The 12,638-nt window shown below is 39.6% G+C and overlaps 1 protein-coding gene across 1 annotated transcript in view; it reads left to right on the top strand.

The window, feature by feature from the left end:
• Positions 1 to 12,638, top strand: part of LOC146665929 (transmembrane protein 132C-like) — a 189,924-nt gene that overhangs the window by 108,264 nt on the left and 69,022 nt on the right. The window lies entirely within an intron of this gene.

Genomic DNA, 12,638 nt, shown 5'->3' with positions numbered 1-12,638 from the left:
AAAAAGAGTATGAAGGAGAACATTATTAAACATTAATCTTTGGCACTGCCATTCATGCAGGTTCTCAGCTAGTCCCAAGTGTAGTCAATAAAATGAATTGTTTGAGGAACATAAAGTCTAAGGTATGCTTGGACTTAAAGGATAATTTTGGTAATATCTGATATTTTTCTTTCTGTCTACATACCATTAGATACTTAAAAGGATATCTGAACATGTAGCATTGTAATTGCACATTAAAGTCATTCATCAAAATACATATACTTTGCCTGCAAATGCAACAAAAGCAAATGTTACACTTAAGTTTATTTTCAGCATGTTTTGCATAGGTACAATTTCTTTTAGAGGGGTTCAGGTACTGAGCACTTCGAAAAACCTCAGCCGACCCTAAATTTAGTATTGGACTTAAACACACATACATAGTCACACTGAGCATCTCGGCACACTACGCCTTCTGTGTACGCACAGCTTATTGAAATCCACTGTTACATAATGCATGATGCATTAAGTATCAGTCAAACATGAACAGTCCTGCTATGGGAAACCAAATGCACAGCTGAAAACGGTGAACAACAAATATGGTTTTCCAGTTAACATCTTGTACTATCGCAAACTTTCAAGTCTTATAAAATTAATTGAATGTCAAGTATACATACATTACATTAAGCAAGTTATTTAGACTTTGTTTTACTGCAGACACCTCTCGAGATTTCACGTTGTTGCAGTTTGGTACTGATACTTGATCCTTTGCAGCTTCTATCCAAAAATGTCTATAGCATGGTGTGATACTCTAATTACAAGCAGAGACAACTAGTGTTACATATAAAGAGGATTCAAGAAATATCAAAGAGCTGTTAGTATAAAAATCAGATTTCCAAGACAATAAGATAAACTGACACAGATGTGTAAGTATTATTGGACGTGTTAAAAACATTTTGAGATTGTGAAACCTTCATGTGCTGGTAACTAGTAATTATGCTACACTTAAGTGGTTATCAGGTAAAATGTATATAAATATTATATACTTTATATGCTGAAATCTAGCAAACCTCTAATTTACAACTATACAATGCAATTACTTAAAAGTATTTACAAGAACAAACTTAGTTAAAGTCATTATGTGTCAAAAGGATTTAAAGCACTGCATGTAGGTGATTGTTGCTCAGAGGTGGCTGTTTTCAATCAGTGAGTGATAACTGTGTGCGTGTCTCTGTGCGTGGCAGTCTACAGTACTTGACATTCACTTCTGCAGCTAAATGGCTTTAGGAAAAGACAAAGTAGCTCCACACAGGAAGTGACACACCCCACTGGCTGGATTGTTATTTCCTCCTGGGTGTCAAGGTGACGGCAGTGATGAAAGACAAGTCATCTATCATTTACATGTTTCTCTTTCACAGCCCTGCTGAGGGGAAGATACAGTGAATTATACAGGACCGCTCATATCAAGGTCATACATGTTGACTGCGTACTATACCTTGCAATTCACCACTCAGCAAAAGACTGCCTTGAAGTATTGAAATGACCACGAACCTGGGCTTTCAAGTTTTGTGGGTTATTCATCAAATTGAGTAATGTGGAAAATCTGTAACTTATTTAGTGTTCTGTTATTTACTACACCTGTGCATGAAATGACCATAACTGTAATTAAGAATCTCTTTGAGGGTTGTAAACTGGTAGACGGCAGCTGTCATGTTTTTTGTTTTTTTTCTATTTTATTGAAAAGATAAAAATATGTGGAATACATAAAAAATAAAGGTATGTAAATAACATAAAATACACAAATCACAGTATGCTTCGTCTCCTGAGCAGGGGGATCCTATTGTCCACTGTCTCCCAGAGGTTTTTCAAATAAACTTCACTGGTCAGAGTCCCAGCTGGTGGGCTGAGACTCTATAACAAAAGAAAAAACAATCTAGAATAATTTTCACTTAAATACGTGTATAATCCTTTAACTCTCGTACTTGCTTTTGACATACTTTTTTCGTACTCATCAGTAGTATGTTCATAGTCAGGGAGACATTTTATTTGACTGCATTGACTAAAAGATATTGGTCAGATGTCCATCAACCTACTTTGCTGAGCATTAAAACAGAATCAGTAGGAGAGCTTCAAAGATGTATACCCCGAGGATGATGGCGGGGCAGTTCGACCTCAGTAGAGAGTTTGTGTGGTTTTGTCACTTCATCTGCCCACTTTCATTGGAGGCCACGAAGCAACACCACATTGCCTCCAGCAGTGTTCCCTGTCTTTTCTTGTACACATTTAGCTTTATTCTTTCCTGCTGTTATAATCTGTGTCATTGCATACTACTGTCAGTAAAAGTTTTAAACATTTGGTGTAGGGCTGCCACGATTTGTCGACTAGTCACGATTACGTCGACTATCAAAATCGTCGACGACTGATTTAATAGTCGACGTGTCGTTTGAAGCTTTGTAAGATCACAAAAGACGCAGGAATAATAGCAGGATTTAAGAGTGTAATAACGGACTGAAACAGAAGATGGCAGCACAGCATGTACAAGGATGCCAGCTGCCGTTAAACCCCGAAGAAGAAGAAGCAGCTGTGTCCCAGAATTCATAGCGCGGCCCAGCTTAGTTTCCAACAATGGCGGTAGCTAGTTAGTTTTAATATTACTCTTATTATTCTTTCTGGGTCACAAAATAAACGTTTAACATATTTTCAGGCGAGAATGTAGCTGTGTAAACCTCAAATATCGGCTCAGTTTATCAGGACACCGCATATTTTCAAAAGCGCTCCGACGTTTTCGGAGACATCTGTTACCCACTAGCTCGATAGCTAGCCGGGGGCTAGGCTCACTAGCGCCGTGAGAACACCGGACTCCCGGCAAATTGTTTTCAAACCCACCGCCGTCTTTCGCGACTCAGGTTAAATATATATGAGTCACTTAGATAAATTAAAAATGTTATTGTTTGGCTTTTTTTTAGTATTTTATTTGTTCCTGAGTAAATCGGTTTGGCTGAGATTAAAGTTATAGTTTTTACACAGCTGAATAAACGTCAAGCAGACAGCTGATCATCAGAAGTGTGAGATGCTGGAGAATATACTCCGGTGTCCTGTTATATTTTAGATAGCAAGGAGTTTATTAAACTTTACCGAAACAATCTGCAAATTTCATTAAAATTGAATAAACTATCATCTTGTCTTTATTTTTAGTTAGCACCTTAAAAGCTTAAAGCTGTAAGCTAATGATAGTTATATAAGAGCAGATGCTGCTGGTGCAATAAGCTGTAGTTTTACGTCCAGTGATGGTTGCTGCATTTTATTTTTGAAGGACTTTTTGTTTATTTTGGATGATGATGATGATCTGATTAGTCGACTAATCGCATAAATAATCGGTGACTAGTCGACTATCAAAATAATCGTTTGTGGCAGCCCTAATTTGGTGCCTAAAGGAGCAACTTTAATCCACCAGTTGATTAAAGTTGGAAAGTGCAGATCTTCCCACAATATTTATTTTGTGCCAAAGCCAATGTAATACCAATGTCAGTGCACAGGGGAGGTGAGTCCAAGCGAGGTGAAGAAGAGAGTGCAGGCAGGGTGGAGTGGGTGGAGACGAGTGTCAGGGGAGATTTGTGACAGAAGGATGGCAGTGAAAGGAAATGTTTACAAGATGGCTGTAAGACCTACTATGATGTATAGTTTGGAGGCAGTGGCACTAAAAAGAAGACATGAGGCTGAGCTGGAAGTGGCAGATAAAGATTTTCACTGGGAGTGACCAAGATGGACAGGATTAGAAATGAGTATATCAGAGGGACAAATCAGGTTGAGCAGTTTGGAGGCAAAGTTAGAGAGGCAAAGCTGAGATGGTCTGAAAACATGCGGAGGTGAAATAGTGGATATGCTAGACAAAGGATGTTGTTATGTAGCTTCCAGGTAGGAGGAAAGACCACAGAGCAGACTCATGGATGTAGTGAAGGAGGACATGCAGAGGGCAGGTGTGACAGAAGAGGATGCATGTGATAGGGTGAGATGTAGGCAGACCCCTAAAGAGACCAGCGGAAACAAGAAGATTTAATGTAATATAAAACCTTACAAAAGTTATAATAGCAAACATAGATTTTAGGGAATTTAGATGAAAGCATTTTTCCCTCTTAGGTAATGAAAACTGACAACATAGCCACAAAAGGGGAAGAGAGAAATCTCTGCAGCGCCATGATCTATTAAAGTCAAAGGTGGACTTGGAAGCTATTTCGAGAAGGCACAGATAATCGTGATAAATAGAGATTACAGAAATAAGCAGTAACTGTTAATGTGTCTACCTTAAATAAGTAGGGTAGTATCATGAGTTCTCAGGTCCAGTACATTTTAACTCACCATGACAAAATTTAGACTTCAGACTAAAAAATCACATTTTAATCACACGTTCATACATTGTTCTGCAGGGCGTCATAAATGTCTCTTCCAGTTTTTTCCATCACTGTCCATAGGACCAGAGTCCAAATGTATGTAGCATAGGCATTCAAACATACTAGTTGATTTTGTTTGTCGATGAGGCTTTCAGCTATCTCCAAAGCTGCAGGCCTCGTCAGCACTCCTGTTTTATGGCCTCTACCAACCCCCATCACCTCACTTCAGGCCTTCGTCCTGTGGGGGATACTTATGACTCCTCCACTCTCCATCCTCTGCAGAAAAACCCTTCTGTGGAAAGAGTGTTGGATCCAGTTATCTTTACTGCTGTTATGATCCCACCTGTTGAGTCACCTCAGCAGTCTTGTAGAAGTGGTCATGGTGCAACACCATAGCTTCTGGTTCCTGTGCTTTTCACAGAATCATCAATCAATCAATCAATCAATCTTTATTTATAAAGCACTTTTCATACAAAAAACAATGTAGCACAAAGTGCTTTACATAGTTAAAAACAGCCCACCCCACCCTCCAACTCACTCCCCACACTCTCATTAACATAAATGATGTGAATACACACATATCCCCCCCCCCCCCCCCCCCACACACACACACACACACACACACACACACACACACACACACACGAGCACACTTAAAGAGTAAAAATTGGGCTGGGCCAAGTGAGGAAACACTATAACAGGGAGCCGTCTGCACCGGGAGCCGGTCACAGACCGCAGCCTCCAGGCTGGGCACACAGCAGGAGGGAGGCCAAGGAGCCCCCCAGCCAGGCTGAGAGGACCCCAGAGACCCAGCAGCCACAGTCGATCACAGCCCCGGTGCAGAGAGCGCCCTCTGAGGAAACACTGGAGATATGACACAATAGGATATATACAGGGTAAAATGATAAAATAAATAAGAACAGGATACAATATAAATATAAATAGAGTAAGAAGATTAAAAAATGAATAAGAATAAAATCAATAAATATTAGGTAAAGTCTAAATTAATAATAGAATAACAGGATAGAATAAATAAGCATAAAATAAATAAACGCTAAGTAAAAGCTAAATTAAAAAGGTGGGTCTTGAGCCTGTTCTTAAAAACATGTACGTTCTCTGCGGCCCTGAGCTCCTCCGGCAGGCTGTTCCACAGACGAGGACCATACCACTGAAAAGCTGCCTCTCCGTGAGTATGTGTCCTGACTTTAGGGACAATTAAAAGGCCAGTACCAGAGGACCTCAGGGTCCGCGAGGGTTCGTATGGTAAAAGCAGATCTGAGAGATAAGAAGGCCCAAGACCATTAAGACATTTAAAAACCAATAAAAGAACTTTTAAAATCGATCCTGAAACACACGGGGAGCCAGTGCAGCGATTCTAAAACCGGTGTAATGTGGGCCCGCCCTCTGGTCTTCGTCAGCACACGAGCTGCCGAGTTTTGCAAAAGTTGTAAAGTTGAAATATTCTTCTTAGGAAGACCAGAGAGCAGGGCATTACAGTAATCAATGCGACTGGTAATAAAAGCATGCATCAGCATCTCCGTGTTGGCCCGAGAGAGAATAGGGCGGACTCTGGCTATATTTTTTAGATGATAAAATCCAATTTTGGTTACATGTTTAACATGTGGGATAAAACCAAGCTCAGAGTCAAAAATAACACCCAGAATCATGATGCCATCCTTGGACTCCTGCGCTGTCGATGGAGCTTGGCACGCTCCCCTAATCCTTCAGGTGCCCGTCTGTTGTCCACAATCTCCTCTGTTGGCCTCTGGAAAGCCCCCTTAGCACAGGTCTCATTCCAACGCAGCTTCGTGGTCCTTGCTGTGGCTCCGAAATCTGATCTCATGATGGGCCCCAAACAGCTCAACCTTCGACCTCAACCACTGCCTGGGCTGTCTGCTATGCCTGGAATGGTTCTTGTTTCTCACTGGGCCTCTGAAAATTTCTCAGGAGATTCCTTTCAGCAATACTCTGACTGCTGCACCTGTATTTCCTTGCTAGGAGGAAAAACCTTCTATTTGGAAAGCACGTCAACCATCATCAAACCACATTCTTTAGTTCAGTGAACTTCACTTATGGACCATCAAAGCCTCATCTGAACATGGATGCACCACTTGTATAGGTGTAATACCTGTAAATGAACTGTTAATCCCACAAATCACTGCAAAAATCATAGAAAACATAGTTTCATGTTAATTCTGGACCCCTCCTCTTGACGCATGGACACCCCCATGTGTCAACTCATCAAACCTAGATTCCTGTCTTAAAGAAAAAGGTCAGCTAGATCATGTCCCAGGCAACATCAGGGTGTCTCTGAGTTAACTGTACCTAACTTAAGCTCAGTCAGCAACAGTTTCCTATACAGTTATACATTTTTCTTTAAAGTACATCCAGCATATACAATGCTTTCTTTTGCTGTTTTAACAAGTGTACAAAATAACTTAGGTACTGTATATTAAGACTAAAACTTAATATCATATCTGCACTAATTGATATGACATAATTTGTGAACAACTAAACACTGTTGGCAAGATTTAACTATGAATAGAGTGAATTGAGTGTTCAATCAGTGACCATAAAATATATTACCTGATCTAATCACTAAAAGATAAATGCTGTGTCATCTGCCAGTTCTTTATTTGTGTGTTTTTACTGATAAGTTGGATAATAGCTATTTTTTTGGCTAAATTTATGCGTGCTGTTTTTCTCAATAGCCATTCTATCTGGAAGTGTAGTGCCAAATTTGGATGAACAGCGTTAAATAACAAACAGAGAGAAATTAAATGTCACTCAGTGTCTAGGTTAGAGCGAGGACAATGACAACGTCCTCGACATAATCAACATCAAAGATTACAATATTGCTTCTCAAAGATGGATGCACGCTGTCAAAGAACAAACTGAACAAGCTTCAGATAAAAACCTTATTCATGATCTTCTGGTATGAGAGGATTTTACAAGGTGGATTCCTTTAGTATGGTTTTACCCCTCAGTGTAAAAGTCTGATGTTGTCACTCTGCTGGTTGGACTGGTGGGGCTGGCAGGCTAGCGGGTGGCGTCGATACCCAACTTTGTGAACAACTCAAGAATGAAGCAATGTAGGAAATTGATACCACAGGTACATCTACTAAAAATCTCAGACGAGTTCAAATCTCTGTGACCTTCAACTCAAGGTCAAGATCAGAGGTCAATTTTTCTGCTTTCCAGAAAACTTGAAGTTGCTTTCCAAATATAAGAACCAAAGAATTAATTGGACTTAACTGCTATACATCAGGCACTGATTGTAAATGGCAATAGGCCATGACACACACAAAAAAGACTGATCCCTGTTTGAGGGATACACAACTATACGCTGTTTAAGTAATAGTGGATATATTGACACAAGGTGCACAAGGGTGGAAATGACATCTTCAGTGTTCGGCTCTCACATCTTTGGTTTATCCTGTGTGGCATCAGAGAGCATATGAGAGCTGTTTCTCTAATTAGTTACTTATTAAGTCTTTAGTTTAGGGCCACGGGTTAAACCTCATTGCACTCCTTGGGGTGTAGAACTAGGCTGCTTGACGTTTCCCAGGCTGTGTGGATGGATGTGTGTGTTTGTGGAGAGAGAAAATTAGGGAAAATGGGCTGGCACAGCAGGGTAAATCCAAAACTGTTTGTCTTTAGAATAGAGGCACTGATGTTGTTGGAGCAAACGGGATTACATTCATCGAAGTGTTGAAAGACATTGGCAGTCTGACCCTCTGAGACTTCCACTCTATCTTAAGCCCACTGTTTTTAGACTCCAGCACCTCAGCATCTTTCTGGGTTTTCTATGGTTTCAAACCTGGAGATTAAAAAAAAGTGTATTTAGTTGTGAATGACTTGTGCCTCATACTTGACTTACCTGTTTTCATGGTCTTCAGATTTCTGGAGGTTACCAGCCTTGAATGTCTCCTTAAACAATTCTTAAAGTTGCATTTATTCACGTTTCTCAGAAGAATGGTACAGGCATTAGGGCAATTCTGTTTTAGATTGTTGACACATTCTGCTATTAAAGCAGAGGAATGTTGTACTGTGTGGTTTAGGGGGTATAAACAAAACAACTGAATCAGATTATCTGGACAGATGAATTGGTCTTACTTAGATGTCTCTAAGTTCAAATCTCTATTTCTTGCTTACTGTTTTATTTTTAAGCTTGTACGGGTGACATCCCCACCCATTTATATCAACAGAAATGTACTCTCATCATCTGTTTCTTAGTTTTGTTTTTGTCTGAGAGCATAAATGAACGTCAATTTATTTCACAGAGTGAGTCAAGAGCAGCAGCATGTAACCACTACTTGGTACGGCAAAGAAAAACAGCTTCAAATGAATGCATTGCACAGACTTTTATCAAATCAATTGTGTTGGTGAAGTATATATACAGTACACACACACACACACACGGTTTTTGTATTGTATAAAGAAAATGGGGGCATTTCTTCATCAGTGATTTCCATGACAGAATCATAGCTGTTTTTAACGCAGTGCCTCCTGGGGGCCCAACGATCACGGACATCTGGTATTAATTTTCAGCTTTGTTTGTTGCGCACAAAGATTTTTCTTGATTCTCTTTGGAATCTTGTGATGATATTAATAGTGCATTTCATTATGTGCTATAGATGATATTTAAAGTCATCATAATTTTACATTGCAGAACAATTTCAGAATAATAAAGACTGAGTATGATACCTGCTCTTATTGGTCTGTTTTGTCTGTTTTTCTAGTGTCAGGCAAAAATTAAATGCAGAAAGTGAATCAACCTAAGTAAGACTATTCCCCTCTTAATGGATTTTTGATTAACTCTATCTGAGGTGAAATATTGTTTTTCCCTACTATGTTGTGTTTTCAGTAGCGCTGAAGTGTTCAGCTATGCAGGTTTGTAAAGATGGTGATCCAATCCACATGGAGATTTAAGTATTCTACAAGGTTTTCACAGTAGAACACAAAATGACCTTTTTTATGCTGTATTTCTTTCCCATTTAGGGGGTGGATGAATTAGTTTTATATGTGAAATGGCATCATTGGCAATGACCACAACAGAATGAGTGAATGTGAGTGCGATGGAGTGGGAAGATGCGCCAGCCAACATGTTACATAGGTCAGGAGGTCTTTTGTGCACCGCATGAGGGTGCAGAAAAAGGGTGCAGAAAAGTGATGGATCTGTATCAAGAATGTGCCAGCTTTTTTTTTTTTATTTTATTACATTTTCTGAAGCTTTTGAAACCGCTGAATATTGAAATGACAAACAAATAATTCTAAGTTCAGTTCCTTTTCAGTGGGTAGCAGCAAGGCATTCAGTTTGTGACAGGTAGGGAAAAAAGTAATGATGCACGTTTTTATTCAAGCCTGTGTATGTTCTTTTTGTCTGACGTGATTTTCCAGATGCTTGGTTTGGGTGAAGAAGTCCTCATTCAAACCTCAGATTTATCTAATTGAATGCAAAAGGATTTTTTCAGGGAAAATAAGTATTTAAGATTATGGAGGTTTCGTTAGTTTTACAAATATTTGAGATTATTTCATTTCAGATCATAAAGACAAAATATGTTTTAGAATTCACTAACGGACAAACAGTGCCACAGAACAATATACATAACATATCAAAAACTATGATTATAAAATTAAAACAGTGACGTTTTATCAACTTGTCCACCTCTGCCTCCTCTTCACTAGGCCTGCAGCCAAGTCATCCTCTCTTATCCACCGTCCACACTGCTCCGCCTCAGTCTGCAGCCCTTCAGCTCCTCAGCTCTGCTCCTCAGGCCTGAAATCTGTCCGATTCGGTTGCTCTAGTTGGGATTTTAGTTTTTATTTCCTCAGATTAGTACTTTTCACACTGTTCTGCACAGCCAGCAACCTGCCAGGCTCTCTGCTCTGCTCTGCTCCTACCTTTTAATTATTCATGTTTTAGTCTACTGCCTATTTCTCTATCAATCGTATCTAGCTACCTCTGGCTCCTGTCATATCAGCCTTCATATGAAAAAGCATGTCAACAATAAGAATGTTGACTGCGGCATTTTACATTGATTTCTATGGAAGTCAAACTGACATCCTTGATGGTGCTCAGCTTTCTTTTTTTTTTCTCTCTTTATCCCACACACCCCCAAATTCACTGCGTGATAAACTCATTTCAGGAAAAGTCATGAAACATGAGATTATTGGATGTTATTGTAAGAGTTACTCAATTCTAAAATGAAAAGGGGTCAAAATGACCCCCTTGGTGGTTCTAGTACTATGGAATACCTGCAACATAGCCTATGATCCTTTCCAAATAAAGTACACATTATTTTGATAGCTGTCATTTGAGGTGTAGCAGACAAACTCACTGGTCTGGTGACTGAAAATTGGTTCTTATTAAAAGAAAAATCTCAAATTTTATCTTCCTTCAAAGGAAAAAAGATGACACAGGTTATTCAGAGTGCTGATAAATGAAGGTCATATTAGATAGGATGTCATATGATTGGGAGATGAAAACATCTCACTAATGCTGACTTCTACAGAAAGTTGGACTACAGACCAACTTCACAAGTCAGTGCTTTCACAGCAGGGTTAAAACCTTATTTGAATGAGGTTATTAATCTGAACATGCACACAAATGGAGTTCCTGACTAGTTTCAGTTTTTTGTTGTATTAATTTCTATAACCACAGGTAAAAACTGTACTATTGAACACTTCATCAGAGTCATGAAGTTAGCACAGGAAGTTGAAACCACACAGCACTTTTCAATGGATGTTGAATCCCTATATATTCAGGCAGGCACCCCTTTGAACGGTGCCTGCTAGCTGCCATATTCTTTTTAAATTGGACTCCAATGCTACAGTACACAGTTTTGTGTAATTACTTCTATTTTCTGTTATTATTGATGGGAATTCATTTTTTACCCAGTACGTGTTAAATTGCTGAAGGCATTTTACTTATTTTATACAGGATCAGATGCTTCGTTACAGGAATTCCATAATCTTATGAACTAGGAAAACATGTTCGGTTCACTGTTTCAACATTAATTTCATAGATTTACAGCTAATTAAAGAAAAAACTAAGGCTATTCTTTATAGTGTGAGCTCACAGAAACTTTATTATTCACAGTGAATTTTATCATCCCACTTCGCTTAAGAAATATTGTGTGTCCTATTTTAATAGAATTAAGTAGTTACGCAGTTCCAGTGATTACTCTTGTATCCAGAGAGAGAGAGGGAGAGGGAGAGAGAGAGAGAGAGAAATAATTTTTAAGACCTGTATAATTCAATATCAATCTAGTTGCCTTGCTAAAACCCACTCAAAATAATCTCACATTCCTGATATGTATCTAGCAAATAAGAAGTGTTTTTCTCAGCCTTCTTCTGCTTTTCTAAAAGGCCTTCTAACCTACTTAAGATGCTGTCTTCCCTCTCTATCGCCCTCACATTTCCTTCATTATGTTCAGCTCTGTTCCCTCTGAAAATTACCCTTGTGGTCTCGCGTGTCAATTCACCCACCCTCTTATGGGAAAAATACAACATTAAAAGGGTAATTTCATGTTCTACTGTCAGTGTCATAGGCGTGCTTAAATGTCCATGTGGACTGGTTAGACAAGGAGATCTTGAAAATCTCTCATAGCTGAACACTGCAGCACAATCAGAGACAAATTTAAATCTAACCCTGTGGCTATACATGTATTTCAAGGCATTATTTCCACTCTCAGATATGTGGTGGAGGAGGTTAGCAAGAAGGTCCTGGGCTTAAATGTCCAGGGTCCCTCTCCAGACATTTTTAGTGGTAGATATTGAAATGATCAAACTCCGCTTGCTTAATTCATTCGTGATCCCAACCGCCATTTATACCAGCGAGACTTGAAAGGTGTCGACCTGCATCAACACCAAGCTCGACGTCTTTCAGCAGCGATGTCTTCGCCAGATTCTGAAGATTCGCTACACCGACCACATCACCAACGAGGAGGTCCTGCAAAGGAGTGGCACGGTCAAACTTCACAAAGTCGTCGCATGCCGAAGACTCCCACTGGCCGGCCATATCTTCAGCATGGATGACGCACAGATTCCAAAAACAGCGATGCGCTGGCAACCCCTGGGTGTTAAAAGACCACGAGGACGTCCCCGCAACACCTGGCGGAAGTCATTCCATCAAGACCTAGACATCGAATATATCATTGGAAGAAGCTGAAGCCCGGGCACAAGATCGAGCCCGATATGCCACATAAGTCATGGGAGGATCTAAGTCTAAGTCTAAAATATCGAAATGAACTAAGACATGCTTTTTTGGCG

The sequence above is a fragment of the Rhamphochromis longiceps genome, linkage group LG7 (assembly GCF_057381845.1).
Source record: "Rhamphochromis longiceps isolate RC_006_pf linkage group LG7, R_longiceps_female_GT1.1, whole genome shotgun sequence".
Lineage (NCBI taxonomy): Eukaryota > Metazoa > Chordata > Actinopteri > Cichliformes > Cichlidae > Rhamphochromis > Rhamphochromis longiceps.
The sequence above is the reverse complement of the archived record's forward strand: the minus strand, read 5'-3'. Positions and strand labels throughout refer to the sequence as shown.